The sequence below is a fragment of the Mustela erminea genome, chromosome 18 (genome assembly GCF_009829155.1).
Source record: "Mustela erminea isolate mMusErm1 chromosome 18, mMusErm1.Pri, whole genome shotgun sequence".
Lineage (NCBI taxonomy): Eukaryota > Metazoa > Chordata > Mammalia > Carnivora > Mustelidae > Mustela > Mustela erminea.
This window is the reverse complement of record NC_045631.1, coordinates 19,528,672-19,547,872: the sequence shown is the minus strand read 5'-3', so window position 1 is coordinate 19,547,872 and position 19,201 is coordinate 19,528,672. Positions and strand designations below refer to the sequence as shown.

At 43.7% G+C, this 19,201-nt stretch overlaps 1 protein-coding gene across 2 annotated transcripts in view; it reads right to left on the bottom strand.

Annotated features, from left to right (window-relative positions):
- FAM222B (family with sequence similarity 222 member B) overlaps nucleotides 1-16,941 on the bottom strand; it is an 83,296-nt gene extending 66,355 nt beyond the window's left edge. For both annotated transcript variants that reach the window (XM_032320325.1, XM_032320327.1), the window contains exon 1: nucleotides 16,791-16,941. The gene's annotated coding sequence lies outside the window, so the exon portion shown is untranslated. The remainder of the gene's footprint in view (nucleotides 1-16,790) is intronic.
- Nucleotides 16,942-19,201: the final 2,260 nt, after the last annotated feature.

Sequence of the window (19,201 nt, the reverse complement as noted above, 5' to 3'; positions counted from 1 at the left end):
AGAAAAACTCTATCTTTTTTCCTTTGATTTACCTTTGCACCTCTGTCAGAGATCAAATGGCTATATTTAATAGTGTGGGTCTATTTCCAGACTTTCTATTTTGTTCATTGATCTGTCAAACTATCCCTTCACCAATATCACATGTCTTGCTTATTGTACTTCTTTAGTAAGTCTTGAAATCAGGCATTATGAATCTTCCAACTTTGTTGTCCTTTTTCAAAACCGTATTAGTTATCTTGGCTTCTCTGCCTTACTATTATAAATTTACAATCAGCTGTCAAAGACTTTTCTAAACCTTCCACAAGTGTTTATTTTTAGGTGGAAATAAGCTGCCTAGGATTACTTTAACAAAGATGATGGTGGTATTGTTCAGGTTAGAAATCTTATGTTTATTTATTTAAAATCTTTAAAAGATTGTATTTATTTATTTGACAGAGAGAGAGGCTACAAGTAGGCAGAGCGGTAGGCAGAGGGAGAGGGACAAGCAGGCTCTCCACTGAGCAGAGAGCCCGATGCAGGGCTCGATCCCAGGACACAGGACACTGAAGGCAGACGCTTAACCAACTGAGCCACTCAGGCACCCCATATGTTTATTTTTCAAGGTTCTGATTTTTACTTGCACAGCTGCTCCTAAGTTGTGCAGAAAAAAAATATATAGGAGAGGCTGGCCGGCTGAGTCCATGAAGCAAGCATATGTCTCTTGATTTTGGGGTTGTGAGTTTGAGCCCCATGTTGGGTGTAGAGATGACTTAAGATAAAACCTTAAAAATATATATATCTTTAGAGTAAATAAACAGGGGCACCCAGGTGGCTCAGTTGTTAAGCGTCTGCCTTCTGCTCAGGTCATGATCCCATGGTCCTTGGATAAAGACACGTTTCTCCCTCTCCCACTCCCCTGCTTGCGTTCCCTCTCTTGCTGTGTTCCTTTAAATAAATAAATAAAACCTTAAAAAAAATGAAGCAAATAACTAGGAAATAAATAAATGAATAAGTGAATAAGTATGGGCACCTGGGTAGCTCAAGTGTTTGCCTTTGGCTCAGGTCATGATCCCAGGGTCCTGGGATCAAGCCCCGCTTCAGGATCCCTGCTTGACTGAAAACCCTCTCCCACTCCTTTACCTGTGTTCCCTCTCTCTCTGTGTCCCTCTCTGTCAAATAAATAAGATCTTAAGGGACGCCTGGGTGGCTCAGTTGATTAAGCGGCTGCCTTCGGCTCAGGTCATGATCCCAGCGTCCTGGGATCGAGTCCCACATCGGGCTCCTTGCTTGGCGGGGAGCCTGCTTCTCCCTCTGCCTCTGCCTGCCACTCTGTCTGCCTGTGCTTGCTCGCTCTCTCTCCCTCTCTCTCTCTCTGACAAATAAATAAATAAAATCTTTAAAAAAAAAAAAGCAAAACCCTTTAAAAAAATAAAGAAAAATACTTTGTATAAAGATATGTACTAATATATGGTACGGGGAGGTGGGGTGGGGCGCCTGGGTGATTCAGTCAGTTGAGCATTGGCCTTCAGCTCAAGTGGTGATCTCTAGGTCCTAGGATCAAGCCCCACTCCCAGCTCAGTGGAGTCGGCTTCTGTCCCTCCCCAAACTCCTCTGTTCTCGCGCGTGCGCATGCTCTCTCTCTCTCAAATAAATAAAATCTTCAAGTATATTGTACATGGTACAATAAAGCTGAAAACCTAATTTTCCTAAAAGACATGCTATTTATTTCAAATAGTGAAAATAAAAATGTTGGGCCGCCTGGGTGGCTCAGTTGGTTAAGCGGCTGCCTTCGGCTCAGGTCATGATCTCAGGGCCCTGGGATGGAGCCCTGCATTGGGCTCTCTGCTCAGCTGAGAACCTGCTTCTCTCTCTCCCTCTGCCTGCCGCTCTACTTATTTGTACTCTCTCTGTCAAATAAATAAATAAAATCTTTAAAAATAAATAAATAATATAATATAATATAAAAATGTTAAACTTGTGTTTTTTTCTTATTTTCCTCTTTTTTTTATGAGAGATTTTATTCATTTATTTGACAGAGAGAAAGCGAGAGAGCACAAGCGGGAGGAGTAGCAGAGGGAGAGGGAGAAACAGCTCCCTGCTGAGCAGGGAGCCTGATGCGGGGCTGTATCCCAGTACCCCAGGATCATGACCTGAGCCAAAGGCAGACTCTTAACTGACTGAACCACCCAGGCACCCCTCTTGCGTTGTTTTTTTTTTTTTTTTTCCAAAGCTTTTACTTATTTGGGAGAGTAAGTGTGCACACATGCACACAAGCAGAGGGACAGGCAGAGGGAAAGAGAGAGAATCCTCAAGCAGATACCAGGCTGAGTACAGACCCCAACACAGGGCTCAATCCCAGGACCCTAAGATTATATGACCCGAGCCAAAGTCAGAGACGCTTAACCAACTAAGCCACCAAGACACCCCAAACTTCTTGTGTTTTACAAGCAATGGTCCCTCTGCTGTCAGTAACCTTACCTCATTCCTCATCTAATTCCTAAGTCATCCTTATCTTGCACATTCCTCCATCTACAAGGCTTTCCTGATTCCCCAAATACAGGTTAAAGGTTAACATGTTTCCACTGCACCCTGAGGTCCTCTAACATCACTCTTAATACATTGTATTCTGTAACTGACAGTTAACTTTGTTTCTCCCATCAGGACATAAACCCTGGATGGGCAGGAGTTAACTACACTAGTTACTTCTTAGTTCATAGCACAGAGCGGGCAATGCATAAATGTTTGTTTTGAATGATCTTTTGTTTTGAAAGACAGCAAGAAAGGAATAAAGCTGAAAATAGGATACCTTACTTTGCAGAAATACTGTAAAAGTTGCAGAAATACTGTAAAAGGAGTAATAGCAGCTTTTAAAAAGATCTTCAATAAATACATGAATAAATGGAGGGCAGACAGATTAAAAGCTAAACAGAAGACATAAGAAAACCATAATGTATGGACTTTATTTGACCACAGTTTTAAAAACCAGTTGAAAATTTATTGGTATAAAGGGGGAAATGTGAAAACTGGAAAATTGATCATATTAAGAAATGCTTGTTAGGGGAGCCTACCTGGCTCAATCGGTAGAGCGTGCAACTCTTGATCTCGGGGTTCTACATTTGAGCCCCACATTGTGTGTACAGATTACTTAAAATCCTAGAGTGCCTGGATGGCTCATTTGGTTAAGTGTCCAACTCTTGGTTTCAGCTCAGGTCATATCAGGGTCCCAGGATCAAGCCCCGAGATGGGCTCTGGGCTCCGCAGGGAATCAACTAGAAATTATCTCCCTTTCCCTTTTCCTCTGCTCCCCATACCCCTCAGGAGTGCAGACACATGCTCGCTCTCTCTCTCTCTCTCCTAAAATAAATAAACAAAATCCTATAAATAAATAAATAAATAAATAATAAAAATCTTTTAAAAAATGCTTGTTGGGGCACCTGGGTGGCCCAGCCGGTTAAATATCTGTCTTCCGATCAGGTAATTATCCTGGGATCCTGGAATTGACCTTGGGGGTGGGGGGATCCTGGGCTCTGCCTGTGTCAGGCACCTTGCTCAGAAGGGAGCCTGTTTCTCCCTCTCCCCCTGTTGTACTCTCTTGTCTCTGTCAAATAAATAAATAAAACCTTTTAAAAAAATTTTTAAATGTTTGTTAATTTTTCTATGGGATTTTTCTTTTAGTCCTGATCTTTTAGAGATATATACAGAAATATTTGTTAATTTATGAATCTACAATTTGTTTAAAAATACCCAGGGTGGGGCGCCTGGGTGGCTCAGTGGGTTTAAAGCCTCTGCCTTCGGCTCGGGTCATGATCCCAGGGTCCTGGGATCGAGCCCCGCATCAGGCTCTCTGCTCGGCAGGGAGCCTGCTTCCTCCTCTCTCTCTGCCTGCCTCTCTGCCTCCTTGTGATCTCTGTCTGTCAAATAAATAAAATCTTTAAAAAAAAAAAAAATACCCAGGGTGGGTTAGTGGGTAGAAGAAACATAGATAACACAAGACTGGCAATAGTTGACAATTACTGTAGCAGAATGATACGGATTCATGACATCGACATCTACTCTTGCATTTTTTTTTTAAGATTTTATTTATTTATTTGACAGAGAGAGACACAGAGAGAGAGGGAACACAAGCAGGGGGAGTGGGAGAGGGAGAAGCAGACTTCCTGCTGAGCAGGGAGCCTGATGCGGGGCTGGATCCCAGTACCATGGGATCATGACCTGAGCTGAAGGCAAACACTCAACAACTGAGCCACCGAGGCACCCTTACCCTTGTATTTATTTGAAAATCTCCATACTAAAGAGGTTAAAAAAAAAAAAAGCCTATCTAGAGAATTAATTTTCTCTTTAACCTTAAATCCCCAAAGAAAGGGAGAAAAAGAGATATATGGGGAGTTAAGCCTTGAATCAAGTTGAGACCCTAGGGATGTCTGCAATTTCCAGCATTTGATTCTTCTGTCAAAGCCAGACATCCTGCTTAATGTCAATATTAAAAATGTTTAGCTAAAAATCAACCAACAACTTTAGATACTCTGCATATTTCTTGCTTTCATAAAACATGTTTCTACTTTTATTTCAAAATCATGAATTACAAAAAAAGCATCTAAATCATACCAAACTGTCCTTCCAGACAGCAACAACAGCATGTGTATCTTTCACTTACCATCAGGTATATGTATTTCAGTGTTTTCAGTTCTTATATAACTGGTGAAAAAGCTATGGGGTAGCAGACAACTAGACAGTTAGCTGGCTTGAATTCCTAATCACAACTCTGAACTAACCTGGCACTAGTTCAAAACTGTCCTGTGAACTTCAAACCAAATCTGCTGAGGGTCTAGTTCATAAAAACCATCTAGTTTCTAATCACAGGCATTCAGTGGAATAGATTCTTTTTTCCTCCACATTTATAACAGAACTGATGTTAGAAAAGGCGGTTTTCTGAGAACCTGGCTTGCTCAGTTGGTAGAACATGTAACTCTTGATCTCAGGATCCTCAAGCTCCACACTGGGTGTGGAGGCTACTTAAAAAAAAGTGGGGGGGGGGGCGGCTGGGTGGCTCAGTTGGTTAAACATCTGCCTTCAGCTCAAGTCATGATCTCAGGGTCCTGCGATCCAGCCCCAGATCGATCCAGCCCCAGACTGAGGTCCACATCGGGCTCCCTGCTCAGCTGGGAGCCTGATTTTCCCTCTCCCTCTGCCTGCAGCTCCACCTGCTTGTGCTCTCTATCAAATAAATAAGTAAAATAAAATAGAAAGAAAGAAAAAAAAAGCAAAGAAAAGAAGGAAGAGGGAGGGGAGGAGGGAAGAAGTAGGTAAGTGGGGGAAAGGGAAGGAAAGGAAAGAAAGAAAAAGAAAATTTCACTGGAGAACCTGGCTGGCTCAGTTGGTAAAGTAGGCAACTCGATCTCGAGATCATGAGTTCAAGCCCCATGCTGGATGGGTACAGAAATTACATAAATGAATTTTAAAAAGGTTTTTTAAAAAAATGGGAAAATGGGGCACCTGGGTGACTCAGTTGGTTAAGCATCTGCCTTAGGCTCAGGTCATGATGCGAGAACGTGGGAACAAGCCCTGTGTCGGGCTCCCTACTCAATAGGGAACCTGTTCTTCCCTCTCCCTCTGTCTCTCCTCTTTGCTCAAACAAGCATGCGTGAGTTCTCTCTCTCTCTCTCTCAAATAAACAGATAAAAAACAGATAAATCTTTTATTATTCTATAAATAGGTAATATCTTTTTCTAAACTTTCTTTAAAGATTTTATTTGTTTGAGAGAGAGCACAAGCAGAGGGGCAGTGGGAGAGGGAGAAGCAGACTCCCCGATGAGCAGAGAGCCCAAAGTGGGGCTTAATCCCAGAACTCTGAGATCATGACATGAGCCGAAGGCAGACACTTGACTGAGCCACTCAGGCTCCCCAAATCTTTTTTTTTTTTTTTTAAGAAAACTAAGAGGGGCGCCTGGGTGGCTCAGTGGGTTAAAGCCTCTGCCTTCAGCTCAGGTCATGATCCCAGGGCCCTAGGATCAAGCCCCGCATCGGGCTCTCTGCTCAGCAGGGAGCCTGCTTCCTCCTCTCTCTCTGCCTGCCTCTCTGCCTACTTGTGATCTCTGTCAAATAAATAAATAAACTCTTTAAATAAATAAATAAATAAATAAGCTCTTAAATAAATAAAAGGAAAACTAAGGAAAAGTATTACCACTGTATAAATTACTACTATAGAGAAGATACTTAGTACCACATTCCCATAAAGCCAATACCTCCAGATGATGTGAATGAACATATAAAGCAACTGGAACACAGATGCACAGAGTAATCACACTGACTTTAACTCTTACTTATACTCTAATGATTTCTAGATCTGTATCTCCACTTTAAACTTTTCTACTAAACTCAAGACCTAAATACCCAGAACCCTATTGGTCATTTGCTCCTGGATTTTCCTGACACCTCAAATCTAATATAACAAAATCAAACTCATTTTTCCTCGAATGTAACACTGTCTCACCCCTGTATTCCCCACCTTGGTCAACGACATTACCATCCACTTAGTTGCCCAAGCAAGCAATTTCAAATCCATCTTTCACAACTCCTTCTCCCTTACACACTCCCCTATATAAAGTCAGTAAGATCCTCCCCGTCAGTTTCCTAAAAAGCTCTTTAACCTGCCTAGAGTTCCACCATTACTACTTTAATTGAGATCTTCAGTATCTCTAAAGTGATCATCACACCGGTCTCATAACCAACTAGTCTCCCTGCAACCAATTTCACCCTTGAAAATCTAACTACCACACTGCCAACAGTGTTAATTTTCTTAAACAGTGATCTGAACATGTTCCTTACCTGACTTAAAACTCTCCCATGATTCCCTAGTATCTACAAAATAAAATTCAGACCCCTCACCAAGGCCATCCACACAACTGGGCTCCAACTCACCTTCCACCTCAATTCATTCCATTCCTTCCTCATGCCCCATTATCTAGCCACATTAAACCACTGGCTCACAGGTCCATACTCATATACCTCTGTGCCCTTGTGCAAGTTGTTCTCTGTATTTGAAACACTATCATCTCTAATCCTTTTTTGTTGAAGCAACCAAACTGTATTCATCCTTTAAAACCCAACTGACTCTGAGGCGCCAGGGTGGCTCGGTCCACGGAGCATCCGACTTTTGGTTTCAGCTCAGGCATGATCTCAGGGTCATGAGATGGTACCCCACACAGGGCTCCCAGCTCAGCACCGAGTCTGCTTGAGAGTCTCTCTCCCTCTCCCTCTGCCCCTTCCCCACTGCACACTCTCTCTCTCTAAAATATATTAAAAAAATAAAAAGTTTTGGGGCACCTGGGTGGCTCAATGGGTTAAAGCCTCTGCCTTCGGCTTGGGTCATGATCCCAGGGTCCTGGGATTGAGCTCCAAACTGGGCTCTCTGCTCCGCAGGGAGCCTACTCCTCCCCCCTCTCTCTCTGCCTGCCTCTCTGCCTACTTGTGATCTCTGTCAAATAAATAAATAAAAATCTTTAAAAAAAAATTTTTTTTTTAAATAAACACATTAGGGATGCCTGGGTGGCTCAGTGGGTTAAGCCTCTGCCTTCGACTTGGGTCATAATCTCAGGGTCCTGGGATTGAGCCCTGCATCGGGCTCTCTGCAGTGGGGGGTCTGATCCCCCCACCACCTATCTCTCCGCCTACTTGTGATCTCTGTCAAATAAATAAATAATACCTCTAAAAAAAATAAATAAGTGGTGCCTGGGTGGCTCAGTGGATTAAGCCTCTGCCTTCAGCTCGGGTCATGATCTCAGGGACCTGGGATCGAGCCCCGCATCAGGCTCTCTGCTCGGCAAGGAGCCTGTTTCCCACTCTCTCTCTGCCTGCCTCTTTGCCTGCTTGTGATCTCTCTGTCAAATAAATAAATAAAATCTTTAAAAATAAATAAACACATTAATTAAGATCTTTCAAATAAAATGTGCACTCTAGAGTCACCTGGCTAGCTCAGTTGGTAGAGCATGCCACTCTTGATCTTGGGGTCATGAGTTCAAGCCCCACGATTAGCAATGATGATCATGGAGCCTTTAAAAAGTAAAATACACTCCTGGGCACCTGGGTGGTTCAGTTGGTTAAGCAACCGCCTTTGGCTCAGGTTATGATCCTGGAGTCCCAAAACAGAGTCCCACATCGAGCTCCCTGCTCTTCAGGGAGTCTGCTTCTTCCTCTGACCCTTCCCCTCATGCGCTCTTCTCTCTCTCTCAAATAAATGAAATCTTTAAAAAATAAAATAAAATGCACTCCTTACAAACAAGGATTGTTATTCATATTTTAATTCCAGTGCCTAGCACAATGCCTAACATACAGTATGCACTTCATCTGCTGAATTCGATTGCTGAAAGGATCAACTCCAACATTTTTTAATGAGACCAGGGACTAAAAAGTTTAAGACATTCAAACCTAGTTTTGGTTTACTGGTGAAAAGAAAAGACATCACACAAGCTTATGCTTATGCTATTTCTAGTGTTTCATATCTTCCCCTACTAGTTTCAGGTTTAGTTGCCAGAAAATTAGTAATTTAGTCTCTTAAAACACTCCTTAAATGATCTATATTTTCCCATGAAACAGTACAATACAATGCTATACTAAACCACCATTTTATAATTAAACCTCAAATCCAGTAACTTATTACCCGCCCTGTGTTAAAAACATTTTTAGGGGCGCCTGGGTAACTCAGTCCATTAAATGTATACTCGTGGTCTCAGCTCAGGTCTTGATCTCAGGGTCTTCACAGGGCTCCACACTGAGCATGGAGCCTACTTAAAAAATAAATAAGTTAAGGGCGCCTGGGTGGCTCAGTGGGCTAAAGCCTCTGCCTTCGGCTCAGGTCATGATCTCAGGGTCCTGGGATCAAGCCCCACATCAGGCTCTCTGCTCAGCAGGGAGCCTGCTTCCCTTCCTCTATCTCTGCCTGCCTCTCTGCTTACATGTGATCTCTGGCTGTCTAACAAATAAATTTAAAATAAATAAAGAAATGAATGAATTTTTAAGGGCATTTGGCTCTAGCTGGCTCAGTTAGAACGGCATGTGATTCCTGATCTTGGGGTAATGAGTTTGAACCCCACACTGAGTACAGAGATTAAATAACTGAAACTTTAAAAAATAAATAAATAAAATAAAAATAAATGCATTTCTATGGGGCACCTGGGTGGCTGAGTCAGTTAAGCATCTGCCTTTGGGCTCAGGTAAATATCCTGGAGTCCTGGGATGGAGCCCTGCATTAGGCTCCCTGCTCAGCAGGAAACCTGCTTCTCCCTCTCCCACTTCCCCTGCTTGTGTTCCCTCTCTCACTGTCTCTTGCTCTCTGTCAAATAAATAAATAAAATCTTTAGAAAAAATTTAATAAATGCATTTCTTTTTTTTTTTTATTTGATAGACAGAGATCACAAGTAGGCAGAGAGGCAGGCAGAGAGAGAGAGAGGAGGAAGCAGGCTTCCCGCTGAGCAGAGAGCCCAATGTGGGCTCAATCCCAGGACCCTGGGATCATGACCTGAGCCGAAGGCAGACGCTTTAACCCACTGAGCCACCCAGGTGCCTCAATAAATGCATTTCTTAAAAGATTTTATTTAATTATTTGAGAAAAAGCTAGAGAGCACAAGCAGGGGGAGGGGCAGTGTAAGAAGCAGACGCCCCACTGAGCAAGGGTGCCCAACTTGGGGCTCAGTCCCAGCATCCTGAGATCACAACCTGAGTCAAAGGCAGAGGCTTAACTGACTGAGCCAACCAGGCACCCCTAAATGCATTTTTAATAAAGATAATTTAGCATTTTTCCTCTTGGGTTGTATTTCCTGTCACTCCCCCTGCTTGTGCTCTCTAGCTCTAAAAGGGACATAATCAAGACCTTGAAAGGCACTGAAAAGACAGAAATAGATATTAAACACTTCTCTGCTGAGAAAGCATTCAACCTCTCACCATGAGTACAGTGACTTCACACTTATCCCCACTCTGGTCAGCTGTGAAGCTTCAACTCTCCCCCTGGCCACTTTGCTTCTCACACTACTCTCACTTCCCACTTTATTATATTAATATCATCTTTTTAGAGTTGCTATTATATTTTAGGAGTTGAAATCCAAGAATTAGGCTCATGTCTCTTCTGAAAATGTTCCAAGCTTCCTGTCCTGCTCTGCGACATTATACGATGTTACTCTGCCAAAATCTTAGCTCATTTCCTCCTCCTTCTTGTCCTGATATGGTGGTACACATCAATACTGCCTTCACCCTTCCCATTTTCAGACGTCACTGTCTGCTTAGAATGTCCTATCTTCCTTGTCCATCTGTGAGGGTATATCACACAGATTATGCAAAGGGCCTTTAATGACAATACCTGCACGCAGCCTTCCATTAACTCTTACAAGTTGCACTTCCCTCCAGTAGAGAACTTACTGTATTTCATCAATTCTAAGACATACTTTCCTTCCCACATTTCTCTGAAAACAGGATATACCTTACAAGTGATAGCATGTCAGTCTCATTAGCAGCATTTTTTCTTTCTTGTTAAAGTAATTATGAGCCTTACAATCACTGGCCCCACAGATTTGATTAAATAAGGTATTACATTCTATAATAATTACTTTATATACTTCTGTTTCCTCTGCTAAACTGTGAACTGGAAGGGCAGGGACTACATTATAAATATCTCTGACCAGCACAGATCTTGGCACAAAAAGAGCGTGCATCTGACAACACTAGCTGGATAGTATTTATTTAGCATTTACTAAGTATTAAGTACTATCCTAAATGTTTTACATGTACTAACACATTTAACCCTCATAACAACCTGTGCAGTAAGTATGGTTATTATAGATGAAGAAACTGAGGTAAAGAAATATAGGTAAGCTCATTCAAAGACAAAGCTGCAGAAGATTTGAACTCAAGTTTGCTGATTATGATTTATATTGGAGGTTATCATTTTTCCATTCAGCAAATTTTTTTTAAAGATTTTATTTATTTATTTGACAGACAGAGATCACAAGCAGGCAGAGAGAGAGGAAGCAGGCTCCCTGTGGAGCAGAGAGCCCGATGCGGGGCTCGATCCCAGGACCCTGGGATCACGACCTGAGCCTAAGGCAGAGGCCCTAACCCACTGAGCCACCCAGGCGCCCCAAAGCAAATATTTTTTTAAAGATTTATTTGAGGGGCGCCTGGGTGGCTCAGTTGTTAAGTCTCTGCCTTTGCCTTGGGTCATGATCCCAGGGTTCTGGGATTGAGCCCCACGTCAGGCTCCCCGCCCAGGTAGGAAGCCTACTTCTCCCTCTCCCACTCCCCCCACCCCGCTTGTATTCCCTCTCTCGCCATCTCTCTCTGTCAAATAAATAAGTAAAAATTAAAAAAAAAAAAAAAAAGGTTTAATTGAGTGAATGAGAGACAGAGCACAGCCAAGAAAGCCAAGGGAGGGACAGAGGAAAAGGAAAAGAATCACAAGCAGACTCCCCACTGAGTACTGGGGGAGGAGGGGCAGCTCAATCTCACAATCCTGAGATCGTGACCTGAGCAGAAATCAAAAGTCAGACGCTTAACTGACCGAGCCATCCAGGTGCTCCGCCCCACCATTTGGCAAATATTTAATAAGCAATTACTCTGGGGCAACTATGCACTCTGCCAAACACTGGTAAGCAAACCTGGTCCTCAGAAGGTTACAATGAATCATATAAACATTCTTGAATCCTTCACCCTCCAAACATCAGAACCCACCACAAATTCACTAAATTAATCTGCTTTCCTCTTTACTTTTCCTTGTTAACATCTTCCCATACAGCCCTCCTTTAAAGTCTTTAGCGCTCTATCAAGAGCCAAACAACTGACAAAAAAAGAACAAAAAAACCTTTGTGCTCAATTATCAGCAGCTGTGAAAATATCACAAAAGACACTTCAGTTAAGGAATGGGTGGCAAAATCAAAAGGGCCATAAAGGAACAAAGATTCTGTTCACAAGCAAATATTCAAAGTAAAAGAAAGGTAAAAACACCATAATTTTGTTTTTAAATAGACCGTTTTAAAAACTTTTCCCCTGGGGCACCTGGGTGGCTCAGTGGTTAAGCCTCTGCCTTCGGCTCTGGTCATGATCTCAGGGTCTTGGGATCGAGCCCCGCAGCAGGCTCTCTGCTCAGCGGGGAGCCTGCTTCCCCCTCTCTCTCTCTCTGCCTGCCTCTCTGACTACTACTTGTGATCTCTGTAAAATAAATAAAGAAAATCTTAAAAAAAAAAAAAAAAAAACCTTTTCCCCTGGGGCACCTGGGTGGCTCAGTTGGTTAAGGGTCCCGTGCTTGATCTAGAGTCGTGAGTTCAAGCCATGAGCTGGGCTCGACGCTAGGTGTGGAGCCTACTAAGTAAACAGATAGATAGTTTTCCCCAGACGCATGAGATGCTTTTTTAAGTATTATTAATTTGGAGGTGCCTGGGTGGTTCAGTCGTTAAGCATTTGTCTTTGGCTCAGGTCATGATCCCCGGGTCCTGGGATTAAGCCCTATGTTGGGCTCCCATCTCTTCAGGAAGCCTGCTTCTCCCCCTCCCACTCTCCCTGCTTGTGTTCCCTCTCTATTTTTTTATTTTTAAGAGTTGTTTGTTTGTTTGTTTTGGTTAAAGATTTTATTTATTTGACACAGAGATCACTAAGTAGGCAGAGAGGCAGGCAGAGAGAGGAGGAAGCAGGCTCCCTGACAAGCAGAGAGCCCGATGCGGGGCTCGATCCCAGGATCCTGGGATCATGACCTGAGCCAAAGGCAGAGGCTTTAACCCACTGAGCCACCCAGGCGCCCCTTGTGTTCCCTCTCTTGCTCTCTCTCTCTCTCTGTGTCAAATAATAATATCTTTTTTTTTTAAGATTATTTATTTATTTATTTGACAGAGATCACAAGCAGGCACAGAGGTAGGCAGAGAGGGGGGGGGAAGCAGGCTCCCCACCGAGCAGAAAGCCCAATGTGGGGCTCAATCCCAGCACCCTGGGACCATGACCCGAGCCGAAGGCAGAGGCTTTAATCCACTGAGCCACCCAGGTGCCCCTAAAGTCCTTTTTTTCAAGATTTTATTTATTTATTTGACAGAGAGATCGAAAGTAGGCAGAGAGGCAGGCCGATAGAGGGGGGAAGCAGGCTCCCTGCTGAGCAGAGAGCCTAATGTGGGTGTCTATCCCAAGACCAAGAGAAGAAGGCAGAAGGCAGAGGCTTAACCCACTAAGCCACCCAGGCACCCCAAATAAATAAAATCTTTTTAAAAAAGTATTACTTTTATCAGGATAGAGGCGCCTGGGTGGCTCAATTGGTTAAGTACCTGCCTTTGGCTCAAGCCATGATCCCAGGGTCTTGGGATCAAGCTCCACTGAGCAGGGAGCCTGCTTCTTCCTCTCTTCCCTGCTACTGCTCTCTCTACCTCTAATAAATAAATAAAATTTTAAAAAATTTTTATCAGAATAAAAATGAGGTAGTAACCATTAATTCCTTTTATTTTAGCACTTGCTACCTCAGAGATTCATGGGAGGCTCTTATGTCTCCACTTTGTTTTATTGTTGTTAGAATATTTTATTTTTATTTTTATTTTTTAACTCTTTAAAAAATCTTTTTTAAGTTGTTGTTTTTTTTTTTTTTTTTTTTTTTATTTGACAGAGAGAGATCACAAGTAGGCAGAGAGGCAGGCAGAGAGAGAGAGGAGGAAGCAGGCTCCCTGCTGAGCAGAGAGCCCGATGCGGGACTCGATCCCAGGACCCTGAGATCACGACCTGAGCTGAAGGCAGCGGCTTAACCCACTGAGCCACCCAGGCGCCCTAAAAAATCTTTTTTAAAAGTGGGAGAAGCAGCCTACCTGGCAAGCAGAAGCCTGATGTGGGGCTTGATCCCAGGACCCTGGGATCATGACCTGAGCTGAAGACAGATGCTTAACAACTGAGCCACCAGGCGCTCCTATTTTATTTTTTTTCCTTTTTTTTTTTTTTTAAAGATTTTATTTATTTATTTGACCAAGAGAGATGACAAGCAGGCAGAGGCAGGCAGAAAGAGAGGAGGAAGCAGGCTCCCCGCTGAGCAGAGAGCCTGATGCGGGGCTCGATCCCAGGACCCTGAGATCATGACCCGAGCCAAAGGCAGCGGCTTAACCCACTGAGCCACCCAGGCGCTCCTTTTTTTTCCTATTTTTTTTTAAAGATTCATTTATTTTGGGACACCTGGGTGGCTCAGCCAGTTAAGCATCTGCCTTTGGCTTGGGTCCTGGGATCGAGCTCCACATCATGCTCCCTGCTCAGTAGGGAGCCTGCTTCCCCCTCTCCCTCTGCTGCTCTCTCTGCTTGTGGTCTCTCACTCCCTCTGTCAAATAAATGAATGAAATATTCCAAAAAATTAAAAAAAAAACCAACAAGGATTTACATATTTATTTGAGAGACAGCATGCAAGCACAAGCAAGAGGGGCAGAGGGAGAGAAAGAGAAAGCATCCCAAGCAAACTCACCGCTGACCACAGTGCAGGGTTTGATATTAGGACCCTGAGATCATGACCTGAGCTGCAACCAAGAGTCAGACCCTTAATGGACTGTGCCACCCAGACAACCCTTTACATCCCCACTTTAGACAGACTGATCAAACAACAGTTAATCAAAGCTCTGACCATGCCTTTTCTCTTCCCCAGGGGAAGCCTCTCCGTTTGGTCACAGTCATCTACTACATAAAAATAACCACAAATAGGAAAAAGAAGAGAGAGAAGGACAGGAAATTCTCATCACAGCTGAACAAACCTCTATCATTTTAACATAACACAGACAGCATTATGGACTTGTCTGAACCAATGGAAATTTCCAGTAGAGGGAAAAATACATTACCAAAATTAAAAATAAATGCCCAATTATTAAAATAAAATAAGACAGCTAGGCCAGCTCTAACATTTTATACCTCTACTTCATCTTCGTGTGTAAGTCAAAACAGAAGAAATTTGTACTCTGTAAATGACCTATGACAAGAGTAACAAGTGCTTTTTTTTTTTTAAATTACCCTCTAAAACAAAAACAAACAAAAAATAATCGGTGTTATGGATACTTATTGGAAGAACCAAAGAACTAGAGCAAAAAATTAAAAATAATATATACTGTGCATTTCCAGGAAAGAGAGGTAAAACACGTTCTACCAGAAGGAGAAGTTAAAGACAATTAGGGTTCATTTCCCCCATTCCTATAAAATAATTCACTGTTCTTATCTGTGAATCTTCAAGGATCTAGTACAGCCACTCCCTACCTTTGCTCAGACGAAAGACAAATCACTAATTTCCAAAAGGCCTCGCCATTTCAAGCTTTCAATCAATCTTCATAGCCAGAAAAGCTGAAGCATCAGCTTCTGTCTCCTTCTGTCCTTTTGAAAAAAGTTTCACCTCTTCCAAAAGCTGTGGCCAAAAAGCCATTTTCTCTCTCTAGAAGCACAAGGTTTAATGCTGTCCTCTGCTTTGTCTACCCTAAATAACAACAAGAAAAACAACAAAGCCTCAGGAGTGCTCCTTCAGCCTCTCAGAAAAGAACCAGCCACCTCCTGGGCTCTAGCACAGCTGCCTCTGTCTTTCTCAGAGAGACACTCCACCCTGAAGGTTCCACAGGCAGGATAACAAAAAGTGGGAGCTGAAAAGCTGCTATATGCGTATCTGATCTCCAGAATAGAGACTGGGACCTAGGGCAGCCAGAAACTCCCTTGCAAAAGAAAACTTTTTCACAATTTAAAAATAACAAATTGTATTTGCACATCCCTCATTGTACAGCCCTCCCAGCTTGTGTCAAACTAGTTTTCTCCACTCTTAATAAAGCACATTGGTACCAGCTGTGTTACAAGTCAAGCGACGTGAGTGAGTTATGTTCTGAAAGCATTTAACAGATTGGCCCTCCATTCTCTATTTCCTTCCTCTTGAGTAGGAGCTACACACCATTTGTAAAAATGCCCAAGAGTATGGTATTTTTCCTACACAAGTCTGATGGCTAATTAGTCACATCACAAACTGGTATTTTTTGCACATGATCTACCGAGCCTACGTAGAACGGACATATGTGCCTACTGGGGTTTTACAAACAATATGCTTCGCCTTGACAAAGAAATCAATCATTCTACTAATGACGGTAAGGTAATATTGCTGGTGATACAGTACCATCGGCATAGCACCTACAATTTACAGTTTTCATACACAATCTCAATCACATACAAGATCCTTGAAATAGCCCACTGAACCACTGCATCTTTCAGAGGTTCAGAAAGGTTAAGTGGGACCTGCCCAAGGTTATCTATCAGCTTTATCAATGGTGGACGTGGTTTCGAACCTGTCAGACTCTAAGCCCCTAGCTTTTTTCTCTAGATCCCTCCCAGCTTTAAACGGAGGGCTCCTGACTCCCATCCTCCACCCAGAAAAGCCCATGACTCCGGACGACCGGCCCTTGCCTGCCTGGATCAGAGTTAGCTTCTTCAGCTCCGGCAGGGCTTTCATCCTCCACCACCCTCCCCCCGCGACCATTCTCTGAAAGAAGCGGAAAGGGAGAGGCGACCGAAAGCTCCTGGGGGAAGGGACGATGACAAACGGGGAAGCGCGGGACACTGCCCCTGCCGTGGGCTCCTTCACTCTGCAGCACTCACCTCCTTCCCTCCGCCAAGCTGTCCAGCCCTGGCGCGGGCGATCCGACCACCTATGCCCCAAATTCTCCCATCATCACCTCAAACTGTCCCTCCCCCACGCCCCTTCGCCTCCGACAGGCAGAGCCCACCCCCCTGCCAAGTCGAGGTATCCTTCCACCAGGCCACCCCTCTTCTCTCCCGCCGCCCACCCCTCTTCCACCATTACTCACTGTCGGTGACTGGGCCCGGCCCTCATGGCTGCTCCGTTGCCGCCCGCCGCCGCCACCGCTGCTCCACGCCCGGCCCCTCAGTAGCCGCCGCCGCCGTCGGGACTCGCCGGGAGCCGCTCATGCGCCTGCGCAGCCTGGAGTACCGGGGCCCTCTACCGACGCCCGCGCTTGCGCAGCCCGCGCCGAGGCGTCTTCTTCAGTGCCTGATGTCCTGGAACCCTGGGTTTCAGGTGGACATGGCTGCTGCCCTCGAGGACTGGTTAGGCTTACAGGCTGTGGCGGCTGACCCCAGGTCCAAGGCCTCTGGATTACCTTGCCTAGGTTACTAACGCTTGGACCGCGATGCTCGTAAGGAACCATAAACATAATGACACTTTTAAGATTCTAGATGATCCTACTTACACTTAAAGGCCTGAATGCAGGTGCTCTGAGGTGACTGATAATGAACTTGGGATTTCTTTCAAGAAGACGATCACATCTAGAATACACTGGGGCTAATGGTGTAAGAGGCAGCTTTTACATCCCTGAATATACTACGGGCCAGGAGGTGCTCAGAAGCCCCAAGGATCTTGGCAAGGCGGTGACCGCACTAAAACTTCTTTGGGACACTGCTAAATTCAGTCTGTTTATCAAGCGCATACTGTTTATTGGACAAAAATGTTCTAGGCATCTCCTATGTGCCATCAAGGGACCTGAAGGCTAATAGTCCCCTACTTTCCAGCTCTCACTATGAAGCCTGGCCCTTGTGTAAATGTTTAAACAAAAACTAGACCTTTATCCCATGGAAACCCAACCATCAGCTCCTAGACCACTGTGCTGCCTTGGCATAGCCAAACAACAGACTAGGCTTAATTGATTCTTGGAAATTCACTACATACTTGACAGCGGAGGGCAGTGCACTGCAGTAGAAAGGAAGAGGAGACACAGGAATAAACTCTCTCCTTATAACCATGACCCCCATCCCATCTCCAGCCCAGTCTTCCCTCTACAGTTCAGAGTTTGGAAATCTCAGAACCAAGATATAATGTAAGGCAAAAGAAGATCAAAGAAGAGAAGGGGAAGGCGGGGGAGCAGTTCCATTCTTTCTGTGAAAGGTGTTAAATTCTTTGTACTTTTGGGGAAAGCAAAAGCTACTCCTAATGCCAGGATCTGATATGAATGTTTAAACTTTTAAGATTAAGGAAATTTTTTCCTCATTTTGGAAAGAAGCAAGAATAGGCCCAACAGTAAAGTTTGAGAATGCTAAAAATGGAGTGTCACTAGTATTTTTTATTACAGATTATTAATTAAAAATGCATATAGGGGCGCCTGGGTGGTGCAGTCAGTTAAACGTGTGACTCTTGGCTTTGGCTAGATGGTGATCTCAGGATCGAGAGATCAAGACCCTCATGAGGCTCCACACTCAGCATGGAGTCTGACTGAGATTCTTTCTCTCTCTCTCTCCCTCTGTCCCTCCTGCTCATTCTCCTCCCTCTCTCTAAAATAAATAAGTCTTTTTAAAAATATATATAATGGAATTCTCAAGTCACTAAGAAATTAAGGCACCTAGGAACTGAAGGATTTTTTACTTATCAGATGCATGTGACTTTTACATACATAGCTATATGTTGCTGTGGGAAAACACTGTACAGATAGCATAATTCAGTTCCCAGAAAAGCAAATCTACACAAAAGTGCTTGCCTCATATATGAAGTGTCTCCCAATCTCTTGACATACATAGAGTAAGATGCAACTGCTGACAGAGTAGGGTGGTGGGGCCCAGGACCAATCCCATAAGCTAGCTCCTGACTTGGAAGAGTTGTCTTTACTTGCAAAAGTATTACCCTTTGGAACGAGAACACATTTGGCACCATGGGGAAATCTAAGAGCCAGAGGGAGGAAGAATTAATATTGATACTATGTGCAGATGAATGGATGTGTTGAAAAAAAAACAAAAAAAAAAGCCAAAGCTGACCCCGAAGTTTCCAGGAACTGTATTTTCCTAATTCTACCACCACATGAAGTCCTCTGTTGGAATCTACGTGATGATGACATATCTATTTTGTTTAGTTTTGTTTATTTATTTATTAAAGGAATCTCTATATCCAGTGTAGGGCCTGAACTCACGACCCCAAGATCAAGAGTTGCACATTCTTCCAACTGAGCCAGCCAGGTGCCCCAACAGCATAAATGAACCATACGGGTCTCCTGAACCATTTCCCTACTTGAATTTCTTTATTTATATGGATTTATTTATTAAGCTCATTTACTTATTTATTTTTAAGTAATCTCTATAGAGCTCCTGAGTGGCTCAGTCGTTAAGTGTCTGCCTTCGGCTCAGGTCACAATCCTAGGGTTCTAGGATCAAGCCCCACATTGGGCTCCCTGCTCAGTGGGAAGCCTGCTTCTCCCTCTCCTACACCCCCTGCTTG